This window comes from Falco biarmicus, chromosome 5 (genome assembly GCF_023638135.1).
Source record: "Falco biarmicus isolate bFalBia1 chromosome 5, bFalBia1.pri, whole genome shotgun sequence".
Taxonomy (NCBI): Eukaryota; Metazoa; Chordata; class Aves; order Falconiformes; family Falconidae; genus Falco; species Falco biarmicus.
This window is the reverse complement of record NC_079292.1, coordinates 32,812,535-32,836,007: the sequence shown is the minus strand read 5'-3', so window position 1 is coordinate 32,836,007 and position 23,473 is coordinate 32,812,535. Positions and strand designations below refer to the sequence as shown.

The window sequence follows — 23,473 nt, the reverse complement described above, 5'->3', positions numbered from 1 at the left end:
CTACTCAGTTTTAACATCAGAATTTTGTTTCCAGTGAGCTACATGTTATGTCTTAGTATAACTTCATTCACTACTGGACTTCACAGTGACATCAAGGGGGTTTTTTCCCCTGCATTTTTAAAATTCTTTTTAAAATATACACATCTGTTCAGGTATTTAGACAAGCTTGAATTAGCTATCAGTTTTGAAAACGGCCCCTTTATGAGGTGACTAAAAGTCAGAATCATCTTCATGTCAAGTTAAGACATAGTGTCAAGCATTTTAACTCCTAGAAGTTACCTTGATTGTGTCATTACCCTTGACAGCTATTGCTCATAGTTGTGCTGCAGATGGCACTATTTTACACAACTCACCTCACAACCCGGTGCTAAGTAGTGCAACATACAGAATATACTGTAAGGTTTAGAATATACTGTAAGACATGCACCATAATGCCAATTACACAAAAATTTTAATATACTGCAGGTGATAACATCCTTAAAATAGAGACCCGCAATCAACTGTTCCTACATGTGGGATTTGAGCACACTCAGACTTTTAAGTTCAGATGACCAAAATCAAAATATGTTTTCCTGTAACAATCTCAACTTCTGACTAGAAAGTGCTGTTCTAATGTAGGAGGGTACATCTGGATCCTCTGGGCTTCCAATTTACCTGGAATCAGGGCACACTTCCCAGAAAATACTGGCCAGCACAGCAAACATCCGAGTTTCCCACTAATCTCTCCAACTCCTTTAAGGTGGTTCTAGTCTGTCAGCAACATGCTTTCCATGTGGAACCTGCCAGAAACAGTTACTTTTGCCTGAAAGGTGACTTTGTCCACTTCATGACACACATGGCATGAGCTTCACAAAAATGAACCAACGCTCACTCCTGGAACACATACGTGACATGCATTCAGGTATATACTGCCCTGACTTCCAACTCCCTTTCTTTCTAAAATTTTACCTGGAATTCCTTGAGAAAAGTCAAGCATGCTATATCCCATGGCTACAACTCTGTTATTAATAGATTCTGCTACACATGTCAGAAGCAGATTGAAAATAAGAGCACAACTATGAAAAACCCATGCTGCCATCATGGTGGGTTCATGTTTATTTCATAATGGGTATAAAAGCAGCTCAATCACTAGCAAGTCAGTAGTTTTAGGAACCACCTCAACAGTAATTTCAATGCTCCCTCAGCTAAAGACTTTCTCCTAGCTGTCAGCTTCACTATGCATCTCAAGCTAGTACATAAACACTAGCTCAAGCAGGTTCTCCCAGGACACTGAGCATGCAAGCTTTTCTTCATAATGCTCACAAATCAGAATTCATAAAAGACTAGCATTTCCATTTCCTATGAGGAAGGACAGCCTGCTTCTCTTAAGATCAAAATTACTGTCTTTGCTACTCAACAAAATGCTTGCTGGGAAATACAAGAGGCATGAGACATCAGAAACGGTGATGAAGGAAGAGCAGAAGCCAAGACACAGTAACACAGCATCTCCATTCAGTCTAAGAACACAAAGTCCAAGGCTGCAATGGAGAGCAGACTGATATCACCGCATTCTAACAGAGCATCAGCAGCAGGACTCCTACCAGGGCTGGTCCTAGTAAACAAATTTATGCTGAGAACAGCCTCCCTGGACACAGTACTGGGAGGAGTGGAGTGTTACTATTTTTGCTTGTACAGCTTATGCTTGTAATTGTCTGGGGAGGGAGGAGACGCTGACATAAAGCACCTGCACTGCAGCTTCTCTTCTCCCACGCTGTTACAATAGCACGATCTTTGCAAGTTAAGCAGCAAAGATTGCCATGCACAGGATTCAGGCAGAGACATTTAAAATGTCGCAACAGCAAATACGTATGTATGTTGACAAGCTTAAACCAGTGAATATCTGTATTTTTCTTCAGACAAAGTAAAGAAAACTAGAAGAACGAGAGAAGAACGCACCTAGGTTTCTGAGTTGCTAAGACAGCTAGGACAGCAGCCAAGAAGAAAAACAAATATGCTACTATATGCTTAAGAATAAAAAAAGGTGTGCATGGGGTTAAAGAGAAAACTATTACGGACGTGGAAGAAGATGGTAAAACAAGGTAGCTGTGTGTGATGCTAAACATGGTTAACCAAGCAGAAACCTGATAATGGAGATGGAGAAAAGGCTTTTTAAAGTGTCAATTATAACTAAAACTGATAATGACACAGAGCAACTGTCTAAAAGATGGCTACAACAGGACAAACATGGAAATTTAAAAAAAAAAAACCTGTTGTTTTTTTTTTTAATACATAGAATAAATCTCAAGCAAACATGATCCTGTAACAGGATAGAGAATAAGCCCACCAGAGCTCAAGCAGGCTGTTACCCACTATAGATGGCAACAGCAATATTGTGTCAGAAGAAGACAGCAGATACTGAGTGAAGCTGGGAAACTCTATCTACTACACCCATAACTGGTAGCAGAAAAGCCTCATCATCTCTTCTCTCCTCCTCCAAGACAGCTCTTGGGACCCTTGACACTGGAGAAGCAGGTGAGGATTCAGTGCAATTTCAGATTGCAAGGTCAAACCCCAATAACACACACATGCCTTCCTTCACTCTGGTCTTTTTCCAAGTTTTTACCAACATGAAACTTGTTCAGCAATTAATTTTTGCTACTCTAGAACTGCCACTGTCTGGACTGCCCTGCTGCAGAACACACAGCGCAGGCTGCAGGAGATCTGCTGCAGCAAGTTACAAGTCATGAAAACACCAGCTGCTCCCTCAGCAGGAAAAACAACCAAAAACAAACAAACAAAAAAATCCTGGGGAAAAAAAACAAAACCCAAAACCAACCAACCTAACACCTCTCTTCCTTCCCTCCATCTAAGAATTCACAGAGGCTCAAATTCAATACCAAGGCACTAAACTATATTCGGAAAATCATTCCACGAGTCAAGAGCTTGCTTCTACTTCCCCCAACACCTTAAAGCTGTATGAATCACTACAGATGCTACTCATCTTGCAAGAAAGACAACCCAAGCTTCTTAAGTCTGCATTTTTAAGAAATATCCACTCAGCAAGCAGTTTACATTTAATCATCTACAAGAGACTAAGTAAAAAAAAAAAAAAAAAAAAGCCACCAAAGTGATTGAAGGAAATTGATTGTTAACACTGAAAACACATTTTTTTAAACCCACAAAAATGTCTACAAAAATGCCTACAATGGCTAATAGTTCAAACTTATGTGCAGTACCTCAGACATGTTTCAGCTACTGCTTCTGGACACTATACAGTGAGAGTAACATCAGGTCTCTTGTCACTCTGGTTTCCCTTTCCTCTACCACGTCCGCCAGCACAAATGCCTTTGCACATACTAAATTCACAAAAGGTGAACTGCCAGACAACATTCTGTATTCCGCTTTTTTAAAAAATAACAATTTATTGTCTATAGTTCTCACACACAATACTCAATCAAACTTTGCACTAATTACTTAAAATGCAACATGCCTTAGCCTCCTGAAGTTTAAAATTAAAAACAAAACCAAAAAGAGCCAGAGATGTGAGAGACTTGAGCCTCCTGTTGCTACTCAGCAATACTGCTTGACCACAGTGTCACTGAAGAGTTACTGGTCCTCTTTTCCAAAAGCAGACTAATGCAGTAGTGTAATTTTTCTGCTGGATCTTCAGTAACCTGATGCATAGGTTGTTGTGAGTTCTGCTGAAAAATAACTAATTATTATAGAAAGATATGATTCTTAACTGTTCACAGCATGAGAATTCTCATGCTGGTAACAATTTCAGAGGCATAATGAACTCTTGTACCTGTAATAAGAAGGAGGACTCCACAATTTATTACACAGAATAATTAAGGAACAGAGTAGTGCAACAAAAAAGAACTACAATGCAGGAAGGTAAAGAGAACATCTGCAAACTATTTTTCTCAGCTTCCTATTGGCAAACATTTAATCTATATAGGTTGTAAAGATAAATAATTTCTTCTCTTTTCAAATGAAATACTACAGGTGATACTTTGAACCATTCACAGAACAGAGCAACTGAAACAATATAGTCCAGTGTTGACTTTTACCTTATTCTATTCAAGCCCTGATTCTGTCTATGCTGCTTAAATGACAATATAATGGAGGTTATCTTGTAATGTATATATATATATACACACACTGAAATAAGACAAGTCCTGTTCGTAAGTGGATTGTATTTACAAAAAACATGTCAGTCACAGAGGACAGTGGCTTAAGATAAGCAAAATCAACCAGATTCCTTCATTTCATAAAGAGATCAAATATCTAAAATTCGATAATGAATAAAACACATAGTCCAAAATTATGCATAAAAATTCTGTTCTGGTCACTTTTTATTAACAAAAAATATTTATACTTAATAAATGCTACAACATACATTAATTGATTTATTATCCTTGGAAATAACAACCACCTACCAGATTTTTAATCTTTTTTGATATAAATCAAGCTCTGTTTGGGAAGAAATTAGAAGTCAACAATAAGATATATAAGGACAACTTTTTAAAGTTCACTTAAGACAAATATTGTTTATATACCAAAACCAGAGGAAAAGTACTAAAGCTTGTTTTAATTCAACAAGGACACGCCTCTGAAAACCAAAGTAGCACGATTTGTAACCTGTGATCTGATAGAGACCAGAACAGAGGTCTGTTTAAACTTAAACAACAAAACAAAGCAAAACCACCAAGAAACAAACCCTCTTACACCACAGGCCTCATTTCCTTAAACCCCTTCTTTTAGTTTACATTAAACGCAAGCATGTTTTCCTGTTCCAAGCTGAGAACCAGAGCTGATGACACTGAAAGGCACTGATTATTGAACTTAAAAGAAAATATTCTTGTTAACACAGAGAGGGGTATTGAGCAGTGTTCTTTAAAAGACTGACAGTAATTGTGTATAGTTAATATTTAATTCAAGTAGCTGACATGGTACAAAGCCATCTACACACACACTCAGGTTTATTTTTCACCAGTTTTTCCCTCATTTTATAGGGCAGCTTGTTGCTCTCCGTTCTGCTTTCTACCTTGATTAGCATGTATGAGCTTTCTACTCTGTGCTTCTTTGCCTCAACAGGCTTTCTTTTTTAATGAAAGAAGAACTTTTTTCATCAACGGAGAACATTCATTCTTGTTAATGACTTCAAAAACCCATCTTAAAACCTCTTCTCACATTCAGTAATTTTGTGCATTATTCAAATAGACAGAATTGGCATTTGGACAGAAGTTTCTTTTTGCTTGTAAATATCACAATTCTTGAGCTCATGCTTTCTCTCTCACTGGTATTTTAAGGTATTGCATTAAGGTTTATCCAGTCCTTTCCAAGGCAGCACAGGTTAGTGACAGTTAACTACATTGCTACTTGCAGGCTAGAATCAAAATACTGTTTTTAAAAACAGCAAGCAGCAAATCTTCACCGTTAGGTTAGTGTGGGGTCCTTAATCCTGCATACAAGAGAAGATTCAAATGTTAGCTCATTGACTTCTCTCTACAATCACAAAGATTACAATTTAATTACTGATGAGATTTTCATTTAATCACAAAAGAAACTTCACAAAATTGTAATTTCAGTACAGGAAATATGTACTGTTACATGAATCTTTCAGCCTCCAACTGGTCATAATGGACAGCCTAGCAAAATCTTTAGTAAAAATTTTGAATCATAATTACTGGCTTAGAATTGCAACTTCTTCTCATGTATTGTGCAGAGTCAATTTAGAAATATATTTTTTTAAAGACAGTAATCAAAGCAGAGGTACCTTCAAAGTCTACAACTTGCATCATACAGATTAATCAAAGTTGTTTTGCTTATCCATACAAAAGCTGCTTTTTCTCAAGGAGACTGTAAACAATATGAAAGACTTCACATCCCACTACCCCCTACAGTTGTGTTAGCCTGCAGACCTAGCCAAGAGCCCCGTGCTGAGGTTTGCTAGTTAGTAGTTTACAGGAGGTTATCTGCTTCTAATGTATGACTAGTACACTTCTTTTATATGCACAAATGTATACATGCAAATTATGTTCTACAGAGTAAGCAAGCCCTTGCAGTAAAGCAGATACTACATAGGTACTGTCTGTATCACATACAAACAGCACATACCACTGTCTATATAACACAGGCAAGCACATTGCTTAAAAAAAAAAAAAACCCACAAAAAAAATCAGTCCCCTCCCCCAGCTAGTAGTCCTCCACAGTGTCTGAGCAATCTGGAAGAAATACAATATTATGATCATGTCCTCTTCTAAAACTACAATCTTCTGAAAAAACAGCTAAAGCCATGACTAGTCAGATGGAGTTACAAGAAATGAGACAGAAAATTCCCTGCAGCAATTTAACTGCTATCTACGTAAGAGACCAAGGTAGGGGAAAGATGGTCAGTAATCAAGGAAACTGGAACAGGTAGTGTAGCTGGAATTACCGTAGAAAGCAGATAGGTCATACCTCGCAAGAAAAAAATAGTAATCCCAGATATCTTTTCCTCAGTAAAGCTAACAAATAGAAGGCTCTCACCATCTTACTTACACAGAAGAATGGATGGAGGAGAAGCAAAAAGGCTGCCTCAACATTGGCAGGGTAGATGCCACTAGGTTCGAAAAGCAATGCAAGTCTTCTTTACTCACAAAAGATACTCCTCCCCTAGTGATGTGCACCTTACATCCACCTGAAGTATGTTAGACATCAGCTACAAGTATGGCCAAAGTTCAGTCACACTAAGTTAACCCTAGCTGCTGCTTCAGGTAAGAATTCAACAGCCTTTCTCAATCGTCCTTCTGCCCCCTCCTCCACACCACCACCACTTTCATGATACCGCCTGAACTTGAAAAGAGTACGGTGAGGGGGTGGGGGGGTGTAATACCACAAAAAAGCAGAGAGCACTGTAAGCTCTCCCCGTAAGAAATGGAAATAGCAGAAGAGCATGTATCTTATTTAGGGAACTAGTAATGGTCAGGAGTCTGGAGAGCTGGAAATCATTCAAGTCTAAATACTATTATTGATCCTGAAATTTCTTCTTGTAGACCTTGGATCTTGGCTCCCCAATACAAGACCTAAATGACAGCTTCTGATGCAGAGACCTATCTCTTCCCCTCCCAAAGGGGGAAGAAAGCATTAAGAAGGATGAGCGTTAAGGGAAGAGAGCATTTCTGCATTTACTTCTGTTGCAGCATAACTGTTACTCAACTGTACAGCTCGTACTAGCAAAATTTAACATGTTATCCAATATGAGACAGAATCCAGTACACTATACTCAGAATAAACGTGTGTTGGCTGTATAGTGCATGTAACAAACGCACAGAGAGTAGTCAAAGCCAAATCTTCACTGCATTTACCTCAGTTTTACACTGTAAGGACCGTTAACAAATTTTAGCTGGTACACGGTATCTCCATGTGCCAATGTCAGCTGGAAAGAGACCAAGCTATTCAAATTCAAACCAAGCTGATGCTTGTTTCTGACCCAAGCCCAAACAACTTCTCCTCTGCAGTTTTCCTCCCAATCACACTAGCCATTATTTGAGGTCTTCAACAAATAATTTTTGAGCTTTCTTTTACTTTCAACTTGGCTTCAGCTTCTACACAAATTTGTTTCCTCTAGACTTGGATTAAACATATTAGTAATTACTCAAAGACTGTTTTGTAAAAGGAGCTATAGCTGTGCCACTTTTTCTCAACTCTTGCCATTTTCATCACGTTAGTATTTCAACTCAGGACCACTTCTATATTCCTAGGACTAGTATGTTAGAAAAAGTTAACGCTTCCCTTAGTTACCAACTTGATGTCTTTGGATACCGTATTCCACATTTATACATGGACGATGCATTAACAAAATCAGTGTGTTTCAAGTATTTCAAGTACATATCTTTTTTTAAGGTTACGGAGTCTTCTTCGAAAAAAAAAAAAAACTTAAAAAAAACCAGCCAGTAATCTTGACTTTCTGATAGTCCCTCGCTGCAGCAGCTTCCAAGACTTGTGGAAAAACAGGGTAACACTGGCATTAGTCATACTAGCGCACGTGACTTCTTCCAAAAAAATGAAATTATAGATCCGCCTACTCAGGGTGAAAAGAGATCCACTTTCTAAAGTGCTTGGTTGACTTCACAGCCTCTCTTCACCTAGAAGTGACCAAAAGCTAAAACAAAGCCTCCCCAGGCATCCACCTCACTTCCACCCAGCACCACTCCTAGAAATGACATTTAGTTTAGCTCCCAGTTGTAACGCCATGGAGCCAGCATTCGGTCAAGCACACCGACAAATGCAGCTCCAAGTTCAGCAGCCAGGGAGCAGGTGGCAGTACAGGCAAGGAGCTGGCACTGCTGCCATCTTCCCGTACAAGGAGCACAAAGATTATCTGTGCCTGCCTACAAGTTGGGAGATGAACCAATGGTAAACTGCTTAAGAAAGAACAAATAAATTAATCCATCAAGCAAATAAGTGGTCTCATTTTCATGCTACACATATGAGGTTGGGGATGAGGAAGAAGAAAGAGTGAAATGGTTCACACTCAGGGGTCAGGCCCAAGTCACACAGACTGCACTATATGCATTAAGTTGCAATACATTCATTGCAAAGCACTTGAACAGGCTGCCCAGGGAAGTGCTCGAGTAACCACCCCTGAAGGGATTTCAAAGATGTGGCACTTAAGGACATGGCTTTGCGGTGGACTTGGCAATGCTACATTAACGGTTGGACTTGATGATCTTAAAGGTCTTTTCCAACCTAAACAATTCAATGATTTCCCAAGCATTATGCAGTCGATGGCACTACTCTGAATGGATGTCTAAACTGGCTCACTTCAGTTCAGAGGCACAAATAAAACTTGTTCTTGTGATCGTTTTCCACTGGAAAAAAATACTAAAATATCAAAAGAGCTCTCAGTTATGCACAAGAAACTGCTTACATCAAAAGTCTTACAATGGAGCTCTTATCAGACAAAGGTAAAGTCACACACAAAGGAAGGGGACTAGTGATCTTCTAGATGTTAAATATTTGTTTTCAGGCTGTAGTCCTTCTCTTAGACCAATTCTCCAGTAACGAACAATGGTAAACCCGCTCTCCTGGTACAGTATGGCACTGCAGGATTTGACTCCCACAGTTGCAGAACAACGAACTGCAGTTTATGCAGACTCACTGATTTAATACCTAACAATATCCTAGCTATCCCTTCTGTGTTTAAGAACAGTATTTGCTTTATGCAGCATAAAGGTTCATGAGTTGCACTAAAACCTCCACTGCAAACAAACTGCCTCCTTCTCTTGGCAGCACCATCATCCTATCACACATGGAATAAGACCCCTACCTCCCTCCTCCCCACCACACATCCCCGCACACCGAGGAGAACACCACAGCAGATCTCTCGGGCTGCCACCTCTGAGATCAGTCTGGAAAGAACAGCTTGTGCAGGGCGTGACAAACTCATCAGGATTTATTTCAAAAGCTTTGTGTGACTAGAAGCAATATTTTTCCCTAACTCCAGGCATCCATGTATTCATGTTACCTGCAGAAAGAGACCACAGAGGGCCTCTCATGCTATGGCCTGCTTCAAAGAAAAAACAGTGTCCCCTAAGCAAATATTGACATCAGAATTAAACATGCAAGAATAAAGAAAAAAAATATGCTATTTAGTACTGAAAAGCACTTATATCCACCATCACATATCCTTATATCAAGTGATCTCTTTCACCGTGCTACAACTAGACAAGGGAAGCTAAGCTTTCAAGTAAACGTTTCTTAATTCAGTGCTGCTTGAGGAGTATCTAATCATAGATTTACAGCATTGTACTTTTTCTAAACTTGCTAAGACTGCAAGACTATAAAATCTGAATATATTAACTAAAAATGAGATCACTCAATGCAATATTTAAGCAAACATTGCCCATGCATTACCTAAAAATAGTACTCACTTCTGTAATGTAAAAGTATTCTTTTTACTACATGTCTTAACAGTAATTAGGGAAAAAAAATCCACATAAAATTTCAAGCAAAGGAACTTGCTGTGTATCTGGCAGTTAAGCGTTCCAAGAATCTTAAAATGTCACATTTCTCCTTTAGAATACAGCCAGGAATCTTTTTGTAATTCATGAACTAGACACCAACTCAACCTATAATTTGCCATACAAATATCGTATCAACAATGTAACGCTCCAGATAGCATCACCTGGTTATAAGTAATAAGCTGTTTGCCTTAACTCTCCAAATCATCTATAAGAGATACAACATCTGAAGAACAGCCTTTTGAAGAAAAACATGCCAACCACTGAGGTGAGGCCCTCTGTACTGTACACGAGACAAAGACAGGTTTGAAATGATGCTTCTGCTATTTGAAGAGTCAAGTAAATCATTTACAGGTGTTATTCGCTAGTTTGGAGGGGAAAGGAGAGGTAAAAAGTATCCTTCAATTTATTAAAAGCTATTCCTCAGATAAATAAAACATTCCTTAGATAAGTAACAGCCAAGCCACAGGCAAGTACCCAACTCAGTTTAATACACCATCTGCTTACTATCAGCTTTAATCACAAGAATATTAAAACCAACCTATTTTCTTCTGATGCGTAATTTCTTAAATAGCTAAAACTGTCAATCAATAAAGTCACCTACAACATGCATGCCTCCCCAAGTTGTGCAAGAACACTAAATTCAATAAAAATATTTTTGACATGTTTAAATGATATAGCTGCACTTCCAAATCCAAGCCTTTTAAAAAGCAACCTGCTGGTCTTTTAAATAAATGTTTAGAATACTGTGGCTTCTGTTTACAGGCAAGCAAAACATAATTCTGCAAGAAACAAGCTGTTTTGCCTTATCTCAGTTGAACAGTCATATTAACAGCTTCTGCAGTACTACAACACAAACAGAAAGTAACAGAATTATTGCACTGGAAAACATGAACATACAGATAGCGTACGAACTAGCCCAAGCTTAGATGCAGTGAGAACACTTTCAAATGAATGAATGAACAGTTGAATGAAAAAAAGAGAAAGATCAGATACACACACTCCTGTAATGCGTCAAAGTCACTAGAACCTTAGGAACTTCCAAAAAGACAGATGTAATATTTTTAGTGGATAAAGGATCAGTGCTGCATCCTGTGCTGAGGGAACAAGCTGAGATAAAACCTCACATCCATAATTAAGAGTGTGAAGAAAATTAGGTTTATTTATTCCCCTCCTAACGCAAGAAGTCCAGGCTACTTCCTCAAAATGAAAATCGCACTTCCCAAATGCCTCTTAACATCTGTCAAACAGTTTTAGCTGCTCTCAAGAGGCTTCTTATGCTACTATATACGTTACATCTGCAACAGATTTTCTTCTTGTAGAATACAGATGGAATAAAACATTGTTTTATAACAAACATAGTGAAATACTGCACCAGATTTCAACTGTGTACAATCCCAAACCAGTTACTCTGAATAACACACTTCTGAGTAACTTATCTGCTGCTAATCAGTGCCCTATTATGAGCACTGTTTCCTAAACATCACTTGCTCAGTCAACACTCATGTAACTCCTCCCTTTTAAAAGTCAATGTCAGTCTCAAAACATCAAGTTCCTACAAGTCTCTCTACCATGGTATGTAATCACAAAAAATAATTAATTGAGACAAATTACCAGAAAAGCATGCTACTTGCTGTTCCCACAAGCTGGCCAAGTGCTGCCTTTGAGACAAAGCTACACAAGAGCTGCTTCTACTGTGTCTAAACTGATGGGAGTTTCTTAGGCAGAGAAACCATTTCCTTGATCAGGAGTTAATTGATAAAAACATCCCCAAAGCCACACAGAGTCTTCAAGTCCAGGGTCAAAGTCCACAAAGCAGCAACAATATATCTTCTCTACTAATTCCCAGTATCATAAGTGCTAATTTTTTCAAAGCGACTTTTTCCGGCCCCTGCTTCCTGGTTACAATTAGACCTTCCAACACCTAGAAAACTTGTGCAAGTCACACTAATCTCAATATATGCTCAGACGTTTTCAACAGAAGCCAGAGACTTACAAAGCCCTTTACATCGCTCCAGCTGTAAACTCTCTGTGGAAGAGCTGTAGGCAGCAGAGCCAAGGAAGGAAACTATTGACAGGCTGAAATTAAACACAGGTTATCAATTTTACCCAGAACACAAGACAACAGCAAAAGAAATTACTCAAGCAAAATGCAGAAACAGTCCTCTAAAATGAATCACAGTGTTTGAGAAAAAAAATTTTTGTTGTTGTTGTAGAGGGGTTTCTGTTTCGTCTAAAAAACAAAAAAACAAAGAAACAAAAACACCAAGACTGCGCCCATCGCCTCCTGTATCTCAAGAGATGGATTTCTGAACTGTATCAGAAGCATCAGCTACTCCTTATAACAAAAGTTAATTGTAAAGGCTAACAAAATAGGAAAAGCTTTCTTGATTCAACATCTTGATGACCCCATCAAAATGGGAGGGGTTTAAAAAAAAAAAAAAAAAGACAGGTCACTGGTAAAGAATTGTCTGACATTTAGAAGCAGTATTTTTTACTTCCTCACCAATGCATTGACACAGCCTAGGTGAGGAACTATGCTGTTTCATTTCCTGTAAAAACAGGGACTCTACACCCACCACAAAAAGCTTTCAGCTACTGCTCCCCTCCTCCCCAACAGTACATCTGCCACAGAAGCAAGATCTTCATTAACAGCATACTGTACTACGAACCACAATTCACCTGACCTAGATTTCCACATTACAGTTTGGGGAATAGGATCACCAACTTGTGAATTTGTACTGCTTCTATCACATTACATGTACTGAAGAAAACCCCACACTTTTAGGGTAGTAAGATTATCCTGTTTCCCAGAAAACAGCTGTCAATATTTCTTCACTGAAGGCCTTTCTTGTCTTACTTCACAATTCTCTAGTTCATTGAACACTAAAAGTTGTTCTTCTGCAACCCAGTTCTGTTCTTGAGTAGCTCAGAGCTTGATGTAGGTTTATTAAAAAGAAAGAAAGAAACAACCAAAAACCCACTGCGTACACCATTGGGAAGTTTTAACTATATGATGCCATGTAATTTCTGCAAAAACTTAATTTCCTGTTCTGAAACAGAAGCCTAAGAGACTAACAGATAAATTGTTTGACAGAGAGCCTAAAGTGACAGAATTTGCACAGCATGGGGAGGGAGATGGGAGAAAAAACCCTTAGAAAACTCCCCTGCATGCTTCACGAAAAGAAGTTGTGGGAAATGCAGCAAGGGGACAGGTAGTAAAACAGTAGTCAGTGAAGAGATAAAAGCCTAATAACTGACTTGACACAGTTTATTAAAACTTGGATGAGTGCTCTATGCAAAGATTTATTGGATGGAGAGGGGGCTGGCACACAACTTCACAGAATACAACACATGCACAGTTTCTTATACTAGGTCTTTGCACAAACATTTCTTTGAAAGCATAAGAGCAGTCAAAAAAAAAAAAGTCGAAAAAAGATGCAGTGCATCACCTGAGACCCTTCTTGATCACTTCAACAGAATTTTAAAAAAGCAATCTAAAAAAAAAGAACAATCTTCAATGAACTTCTTTTCCCCAAAAATTGCTTTCTATTAATTTCAGCATTTTTTTTCCCTTTGGAGTAAAACACTGAGATAATACAGCAAGCACTAATGAAAAAATGGGAGCACATCAGTCTGACTTTGTCCCAACTCAGTTCCCTGTAAAACTTGTACAAGTCCAACGTGTTTTTTCTTGCAGATTCCTCCTGTCAGAAAATTCCTCCTGATGTAAAAGTTAAGAAACTTTAACAAGCACTTATAAAACAGTTTGGAGCACCCCAGAAATTCACACTTCTGGCAGGAATATGAGCTGGATAGCCCTTTACTGAGAAGTCAGGTTTTAACTAATTTGGCAGAGCAGCATGGTTAAAAAGAGCTCTCTCCCTGACCCATGCTTAAAGTAGGAAAAGATCTATTCATCACCTGGTCTAAGTTATATCAGTCTTGACAAATTCAGTTTACTTACACCTCCAGAACTCCACAACAATAGAAAAAAGAAGCCGAAGAGCCCACAAATAACTACAATCACATATCTCAACTAGTTTCAATTTCGAAGCAGACCGCATTAAATCAGCATCTAGAAAGGAAGGTTCTACAGCTGAGTTGTAGAAAGTCATTTATTTGCAAAACAAGTAACTTCAAAGCTGAGGAGTTCTGATGAAAAACTAGTACATGTCTAAAACAACAAACATCCTCAGAATCTTGCAGGGAACTCTGGAATGAAACAGCACGCTGAGAATTCCACCAGCCCCTTCCACAGCTACTTGATAGCCAGCAAGTGAAATCAAATTCTTCTCCTTTTTCTCCTCTTAATTTAAGACCAGGATGGTACCAACTCTAAACTCTCAGTAGCTGGACGACAGACCTGACAAAGACAAGCGGGAAGCAACACCCCACACACATTTCTACTGCCCACGGCATCTGCTGTGGACTAACAACCCGGAATCAGCTGCTGTCTTCTCAAAACTTCAACAGTCAGGTTGATACTAAACAAGCATCAGCAGGGCCTCAACTGTGTTGCCACTTAATGGATCAAGTAGATCTGTATTTCCTGTGATTAGTTGAAGTGATTGCAGCTAAGAAAACTTCCAGCTGAAAATGAGCAGTTTTGAAAGGTTTCCTATCCTCAGTCCCAAGAACTCTGTTTTGTTTGGACAGTAGATCGCAACCAGCCATATCGCATGTTAGAAACGCCTTTGTGGCACGCAGGAACCGATGGCCTTCCTCCTGTCAGGAGTGGCATTCTGCACAGCATTTCTGTAACGTACAACTTAGGAAGGCTATTATTTCAAGAAGCTCATCTGAAATGCCGCCGAGTAGGCTAAGCCAAACGCCTTCAGACAACACGGGAACGCGCTCTTTGGGAAGCGAGCCATTTATAAGGCCCGCTAATGAAGACACGGAGGAGCGGCTGGCAGCAACAAGGGGCTAGTGACAATAACAGGGATTTAGGATTCGCTCCCCCGGGGCATCGCTGAATCAGAAGATGCCTCCCCACGGAGAGGGGAAGGAGGTTACCGGCAATCAAAGGAGCTAAATTGTCGCCGCATTCGGTACTCAACCCGACGGTTTTCAAGTCGCGGGCCCAAGGTTTAAGGCAGGCGACCGACCAAAGCACGTCGACCAGGAGGGGACTGGGAAGCCCTCCGCCGGGAGGCACGGCTTCGCGGGGCCGCCTTAGGCTCTCACACCGAGCCCAGCTGCGCGGCACCGCTAAACCCCGACCGCCCCGGCCCTGGCGCGCAGGGCGGCACCGCAGCTCCCCGGGCGCGCCAGCGCGGAGCCGCCCCGGCGTGCCGCAGCCACCGCCCCCCGCCAGGGCTCAGGGCCACGCCGGTAGCGGGGACCCCGGGGCTCCCAGGCTCCCCCCGCCCAGCTGCCCGCGGGGAGGCGGCACACGGCGACGCTCCGTGACGCCACGCCACCTCCTCCTGCCACGGCGGGGGACTCGAGTGGCACCACGACCGCCCCCCCCTCCCCGTCCCCAGCCGCGGCGGCTGCGGCGCTGCCCCGCGCCCCGGACCCGCCGCTGCGGCTGGGGCGCAGGGGCCGGCTCAGGGCCCGACGGGGCGGAGGACCCCCGCCCCCCCACCGGCAGGGGGGCAGCTCCCGCCGCGCTCTCACCTCTCCCCGCAGCCAGGTCCGGCGGGAGGCGCGGCACGGAGGGGCGGGACGGGACGGACGGGGCCGGGGCGGGCGGGGGGGGGGCGGTGGCCGCGACCCCTCCCCTCCCCGCCGCGGGCTCCGCCTGCTGCGCGCGGCACCGACCGCTCCTTCGCGCGCGCGCGCACCCCGATCTCCCCGCGCGGCGCCCGGTCGCCGCTTGATCCGCTCATCCGCCCCGCCCCGCCCCGCCCCGCCAGGCGGCGGCCGTGAGCGCGTGCGCGCCCCGCGCGGAGGGCGGCCGTTAGCTGGACCCGGGGCCGCGGGAGGGGGATGTCCCCGGGGCCGTGTGCCGGGCTCACGGGGGGTAACGGGGGAAGGCGGAGGCGGCCGGAAGCCTCACGGCTCTGGGTTGGGTCCGTGAGCGGCTGAGGGGGAACGAGGGCCCTGAGGTCGTTCCTCAGGGAACGGGAGGGACAATATAATGTGACGGGCAAAGCCAAAACGTTTTGGGTGGCGCTCGGAGGGAGGGGGGCCTAGCTGTGAGGGAGCTGCGGCAGCTCACGGTGCGATGCCGCACGGCACTGTGCCTTCCAGTAGCAGCCGTGAGCTGTGCAGGGCGCTAGGAAAAGTACAGCCATAAATAGCACTGCAGCATTGCATTAATCATCATGTGTGGTTTTAAGTAATAACTGTGGCAAAAAGTAGTAACAGTGGAAATTAAATAGGCTTTGAACAATACCTATAAATCAGCAAGACACACGGTTGCCCATCAACATACTAACAGGATTGGATTTTAATTTTTTTTCCATCTCTGAATGTGTCCTCTCCTAGCAGTTCTAAACATAGCCTTGGTAAAACGAAACGACCGTGAGCAGCTCACACATGTTGCCATACTTAAGATCAATGCGTACCTCAGGTTTTCATCACCTGCCTTTTGACATAACTTGTGAAACACTGAGCGTCTTCTTTCCAGTTATTTCAAGGGAAATTACTGTCAGAAAATGTCTGGCGCCTTCAGCGCTAACCTGCTGAATAATGACGCAGAAACATCAAAGGATTCATGTTTCCAACTCTAGAAATAAGCCTTCTAGCTCAATCTATTTTTCATAGAATTATCTGCTGTACCTCAATTATGTAGCAGTGTCGCCTGCAGTCCATTATCTTGGGCTAATGTTCCACTCACAGTCTTTTCTCTTTTCATTCTGTTCCCTGGAAAATCTAAGTTAATTGAAAGGCTGAGTATTCTTTCCTCAGTACTTTTTTCTTTTTAATACTTCTGTAGAAAGATATGCATATACTCCTGACTGCAGAAGATTGCTTTTTCTTCTTAGCAATGAGGTATAAAATGTTGTACAATACAGAGAACGGTACTGTTTTCATCATTGGACTTCATGTTCCTTATCAGTCCCTTCCAACTTGAGATATTCTCTTCAAGATTAAGTTTCTTTGTACAAAGCTTTCTATAATTAAACAATACTTCTCCCCAAAGGAGGGCCCTGGAATGAGACCATTTACTCCGACAAGAGTTACACCCATGGAGTTTCTTATTGTAGAGCTTTAATTCACAAAGCTGGTCGTGGTCTAGCAAAGGGACAGAGCCTACCTTTGGGAAGCAGTCCTGCTCACATGTGCAATTCATGACTCATTCATGTCTTGCCCCATGACAGAGCAATTCTTTTAAAGCTGTTTTTAAGGGCACCATATTCCACACTTTGAGAGCTCCATAAAAAACACAGAGTTCTTCAAATCATGCTAAACACCCACGAACGAGGTGCAGTTTCAGATGCACAAAGTATACGACACCAGGCAGCCGCAGCTTGGAATTGCTTCACTTCATGAGTATGCCAGGTGACCCCATACAGTGCTTTTTGCTTCTCCTGGAGGTCATCAGTAAACTCCTGTTACTCATTCCTAAGAGTGCTTTCCTGGTTTTGTGCAGGTTTTGTGTTCCTGTCTGTGATAACTGAACTAGATAAGCAGTACTCTTCTTGCATAGCTCCAGTAAGGACTGAAGGCCCAGGGCTGAGCTTAAATAGAGTTCCTGGTCCCATGGGTGTGAGTAGAAGCTGAAGGTGGGGCTATTTAGAGCTATTAAGGCTTATTACTGCACTCAGGACTCACAAAGAGTTCATCTAATTCCTTTATTCCTTACAGGATAAAATTTGCAATAATGCCTTTCACCCCAGTTACCTATGGCTGCTCATTCCTGACTCAGCTTTTGCTAAAGAAAGGGTGAAATGGTAAGCAGAAGAGCTATATGCTGCATGCTAGATGTGAGGCTCAGCCACAGGCAAGAATGATGTCCACCTGGGGTGTGGGAGCTTATCACAGTTCCTTCCCAAGTCCACGTGTTGTCTACTGCCTGTTCAGAAAACAGGATAAAGTACTTTAGAGCTGAAAGGGAATGACAAATAGGCAGAGTGTTTTGGTTTGTGGTTGAGCATATCTTTGTGGGCTATGGTTAGAGCTGGTAGATGCTATGGGAATACAAGCAAGCTCTGTTCAGAAAAGAAGATAAGAAAATCTGCATTATTCTCAGATAATATACTTGCACAGTCACTAGGGGATTATTCATTGTAATTCTGCTAGGTGTTATCTTATTATCCAGTGGTAACACATACTACATGCTATATCTGTAGGTGCAAACAGCTCTGAAAACTAGAAAAAAAACCCAACCAACACCTGGAAATAAACTAGAAATATTGTGTTAAGAACGTTAATATGAAAAATACAGCAGTTTTATGTTTTCAGGAAGCTCACCTTTCCTTGCTCTTCCTGGAAATTTCAGCTTCCCTCATCTCTCAAAGAGATCTGAGGCTTTTGTTCTCAGCTTCAAGAAAAAGTTTTTAAAAATAAAAGTCAAAATTGGGTTTAGTTATAATTAACAAAGCTTGGTTATAATTAAAATCAGCTGGGCTTGGGCAGAGCAGCAGAAGACTTTTTAGCTGAATGTGCATTTTAAATGGTTTTAGCCTCTTTTATGGAAAGAAAACCAGTTTCAGAGGTGCTCCGTTGCCCTCTGCTGCTTATGGAGCAGGCAGCTCTGCAGCCACTGAACACTTGTCACGGTTGCTTTGTTCTGTTTTGGAGAAATTATCTGCATTGTGACGTTAATAAAATTAAAATTCTAATTAAAATGTATTATTATTTTGTTGTGAGTACATTGTTCATGATAAAGACTGTTTAGTAGTAGCCTTTTTATCACGGAGTTTGATAATGCATGGCTATCTTAGAATAAATGTTCTGAAGCTTAGAACTACTGACGTAAAATATATGTAATATATGAAATAAAACCATAATAATGGTTTGACCTTCTGATTTTCAACTTTGGTCCTAAAAGCTGTGTTGCAGGTATCTGGAGTATTTCTAATTTACATTACAGTAATTCTCATTGTCTTCAGTTTGCTCACTAATGTTACTAATGCTATCCTTATGAAATGACTTTTGTCCACAGTAATCCATAATTTACTCTAGTCATTCATGGGACTAACATAAAAAAATTTTCAAACTTATTTTTCCACCATTAGGTGACACTTTTATTTTGTAAGATGCTAGAACTACTCATTCTGTCAGAGGCATTGGCACTCCAGAGTGCCATTACATATGTTTCTCCTGCCTTTAGATCCAAGCTTGTCTCTATGCAATATGTCAGTCCTGCTCTTCTGCATTATATTTAGTTATTTAGGCCATGATGTTACAGGATTTTTAATTCAACTCAGGCATTTTTCAAGTACCAGCATATTGTTATTCTTTTGGATCCCAGTATTCACGTATTCTTAGCCCTGATCTGGTTTGTCAATTTTGCAGTTTTCAGTATGCTCTTGTCTTACAAGTTCTCTTTAAATATCTGCTGTATCAGCTCCTCTGCTCTCTTGGAAAAGCTCCTTCTCCCTGTGTGTCTCTTTTTAGCCTCCAACTTTCACATAGAGAACCTCACATTTCTCTTGTACAGTGAACTAAGCTTGATAAGATTCTAATTAGCTGTATCAGTAGGATTTTAATCCAATAATCCTTGGCAGCAGAGAGACCTAAGGCAGCCGTTGCACCTGACACTTAGCTTGCATACCTTTGCAGTCAGCTTTCTCAGAAGTCTTTGTATTAGTATTTGGTATTGTGAGGTAACAGAAAACAAAAATGTATCCACTCTTGCACTAAAGGGTTAATGTACATAAAGGATGTAAAACATTCAGGTTACATAGAATGTCAGTTCTCTCCTGGGTTTGAAATAACCCTTGACAATAATGAACTTCATACCTCTTCATTATAAGGCGCTCTACCAATATCAGATGCATCAGGCTTAAGTGGCAGCATCAGACTAGCTCTTTCCTAGGTGCGAAACATTTATTTTTGTTTTGGGAAGTTCAGACTGTCCAGGGTCTTGAAGGGGGAGAAGGTGAAAGGCCCCAGTACACTTCTTAGAATACAGTTATATCTGGTTGACAGCAATATTGACCAAAACCTGTTCAGACCAAGAGTACACAGTTGTTAATGAATCTAGATCTGAACTTTGCAGATGAAGAGTATAGGGCTTGTTCTGCACCATCACATTGGCAGTTTTTCCTAGGTGGAAATGTAGATGAATCTTCCTCTGCCTAAAAATAGTTAAATGATTAATATCACACACACCTCCCATCTAAAAAAGTAAAACCATACTCACTGCAGAGGGAGAAACTTCTAGTTCTTGTAATGGTATCACAGAAAACCAAAGTGAGTTGCTGAACATGACTACTGTAAGGTTGAGATCAATCCAGTAAGTTCTTCTCAGCTTGTTAGCTGATGCTGAGAGGATGGGATTCTTTCAGGTGCTGCATATGCGTGTGGAGTGTTTGGTCAAAGTCATCTCCACTACTTCCAAGGGTATTTTTACATCAAGACTTTGTGATGCCAGTCTTTTCCTTGTCCAGGACCTAGAGGTACATCACAGTGACTGGGCCATCACAACTGGATTTCTTCACAGAACATTATTGCAGAAGCACCACTCCATCATAAAGATGATGAGCTATGGCTACAAAGCTGATGGCCAGGATCACAGCTGAGGGACTATGTGGTGGTAGTCTTCTGCACGTGCTATCCCACCTGTCTAACTGCTGCCATCCATGTGTTTTGTTTTCAGATGTATACTGCAATCAGGGACTCCCATCTGATCCCAACATTTGTTCTTTCAAAGCTTGCCATTAAGCCCCTCACCTGCTACACCCTAACTTTGAGTGGTGGGGTGTAAGAGTGGAAGGAGTGTAAGTGGTCTAGCATTTACTCCATATTTGCATGGTTTGTCAAGAGTGTAAGGCAGCAGCTTTTACAGAGATCTGTGAGACTACTGGAGTACCATTGTGTACTGATTTTGACCGGGAGAGCGTGTGGATATCCCGCACCATATGGCACCATGCTCAGCAATAAAAGCTCAGGGAAGAAGGAGAAAGGGAGGATGTTCAGAGTTATGGAATGTGTCTTCCCAAGTAACTGTTACACATGATGGAGCCCTCTTTCCTGGAGATGGCTGAACACTTGCCTGCCAATGCCTTATTTTGCTTTGTGTGTATGTGTGGCTTTCGTTTTCCATATTAAACTGTCTTTATCTCAACCCATGAGTTTTCCCACTTTTACCCTTCTGATTTTCTCCCCGTGCCATTGCGGGGGAGTGAGCGAACAGCTGCACGGGGTTGAGATGCTGGCTGGGGCTAATCCATTGGCACAATTCCTTCACCACATGCCGACTCCAGGTTGAACCTTCCTTTCCAGAGCTTTTTGCTAACATGTGTTTTCCTCCTCAGTGTGGACTCTTGTACAGAATGGAAGAAAACATACTCAAAGTCATAAGCCTGTCTTCCAAAAGGAGATAACCTACTTGTGGGGGACAAAGGGACCTCTATAGCTGTGAGGCTTCTTTCTGGTCTCTTGTCAAGTCAGTGGGTAATGTCTGCTGGTCCCTCCATAATAGGCTTTTTATCAAGACTCTCTCCTCAGATGCCTTTTGTGGTTCTTTTTATTCCCTGGAATGATTCTTTCCCCCTTATTTTTTCAACAGCTATCTACTATATTGGATGCAATACCATTCTATGGCCCAAACTTAGACAAAATCAAGTGCTTTTAACTGAGATTGTATCCAGGCCCTCCCTTTTCTCAGACTTATTATCCATTGCTGGCTAAGCAAGCCCATTCAGCTAGACCATGACAGCTATGAATATGGTCCCCTTGTGACTAGCTGTTGAGATCAATGCTTTAGTTGAAGGAGCAACTGCATTTGATCCTTAGCAGATTGTGAATTAAAGGCTATGTCTGGCTGTAAGCCTCCCTCCTGACTGACCCTTGATTGTTAGCTTGATTCATACCCTTAATGTATGTAGGTTTTATATCTTTATGTTGTATGTCCTTAGTGCATAATCCTCAAAGCATATTCTATTTCCAGGCCTCATCTTAACCTTAAGCAGGGTTGACCATGTCTCAGTTCCTTCATTTTCTCAGTAAATAACTAAGTTCACTTGGCTTGTAAATGCTTGGTCTCTAGCACATAATTACTGAAAACAAAACTTACATATTCACTGTTCAAGGTGGTTATATAGTCAATGCTTGGGGGATTTTGTCAGAAAAAGTTTACTGTCACATTTCATTTTCCTCTCACAGACAAGCACTCATTAATTCAGTGCAAAGCACAGGCATCTCTCAGAGTCTTGTTAAGTTTTTTATTTAGCAGTAGGGCAATTGAATCAAGACTCCATCCACCTCTGCAAATGTGTGTTGTGATTATGTGTTCTCCAGCCTGTCAGAAGCTTATTAAAATTTTTCTAATCAGAGAAAGGCAAGTCAGGCAATTTTCTCTATTTTAGCTCTTGTACCACACAGCTGCTGTGGTATCTGACATTTTATTTCTGTCATAAGAAAGCCTGATGTATAGAAAACTATGTAAAAACAACTCACCCATGTGTTTTTAAGTCCTTTCCATGTTATGCAATGTTATTTTTCATTCTTCGCCATGTTTTTTTTACCCTCTTAATATGTTAAAGGCCAGTATCTCACATCTGGACCTCGACAAGCTGGTCTTGATAAGCTGAGAGCTATGCCCTTCGTTTTGGCATATGTTTAATAGCTAGAAACTTCACAAATGAAATACGACGTGAATACTCACCATTGCCTCAGCTACAGGAAACTTCTTGTCATTCCTCTCTGCTATAACCTTGCTGTCTGCAAATCTAGTTTGGAGGTTGCCCAGATAGCTCTGCATTTCTGTCTCATGAAATATCTGAACTGTCTTTTCCTTTTAGGTTTTATTTGTGGAAGTACAGTTGTCATGGAACTTCTCTGTGAGCCACAGCCCAGGAGTCCTGAACCCTTTATTTATTTGCAGAAGAGAATATACAGCATCAAGGATGCGGGAAATTCTAGAGTCCTGCAAAATGGAAATCACGGTGTCCATCTTTGAAAGGATGGGAGGGAAGACAAATACAACCAAAGGAATTACATTTAGCCCACTTTCCCTTCCTAGAAATAGACAAATTATCTATGTGTAAGCACTAGAAGATAAGAAGGTAATGAGAAACATCTGGCATCAATAAATCAGAACAAAACATGTCAATTTACCCTGATTTCTTCTACCTGAGGAACTTTCTGAATAGGAGGAGGTCAGTGTGATACATCTTAAATCTAGTAATGCCTTAGTAAATATGAAGATACTGTCTAAATACAACATCTGTAAGGTAAGGATATAGCCTACCCTTAATACTCTGGTTGGAAAATCAGAAAAGTTGTCAGTGGCTCCTGTGGGTTTTAGAAAAGGGTTAAAGGTAACGTGATAGTATCCTTAATTCCATGTTCTATATTGAAATGAACATGAAGGTTCTCTGGTAGTGGTAGTTATGCTGGCTTTAATTTTCCTCTATTGTTAA

General features: G+C 41.2%; 1 protein-coding gene and 1 long non-coding RNA gene across 6 annotated transcripts in view; one reads left to right on the top strand and one right to left on the bottom strand.

Moving 5' to 3' along the window:
- The window catches only part of OSBPL8 (oxysterol binding protein like 8), a 93,564-nt gene extending 77,811 nt beyond the window's left edge, over nucleotides 1-15,753 (bottom strand). For 2 of the 5 annotated variants that reach the window (XM_056341983.1, XM_056341985.1), the window contains exon 1: nucleotides 15,612-15,753. The gene's annotated coding sequence lies outside the window, so the exon portion shown is untranslated. The remainder of the gene's footprint in view (nucleotides 1-15,611) is intronic. The other 3 variants (XM_056341986.1, XM_056341987.1, XM_056341989.1) reach the window with 2 other exon arrangements.
- Nucleotides 15,754-16,070: 317 nt separating this feature from the next.
- LOC130150748 (uncharacterized) lies at nucleotides 16,071-23,157 on the top strand. The gene is made up of 3 exons (XR_008822359.1): nucleotides 16,071-17,833; nucleotides 21,365-21,467; nucleotides 22,853-23,157. It is a non-coding gene; the product is annotated as an uncharacterized LOC130150748 (long non-coding RNA).
- Nucleotides 23,158-23,473: the final 316 nt, after the last annotated feature.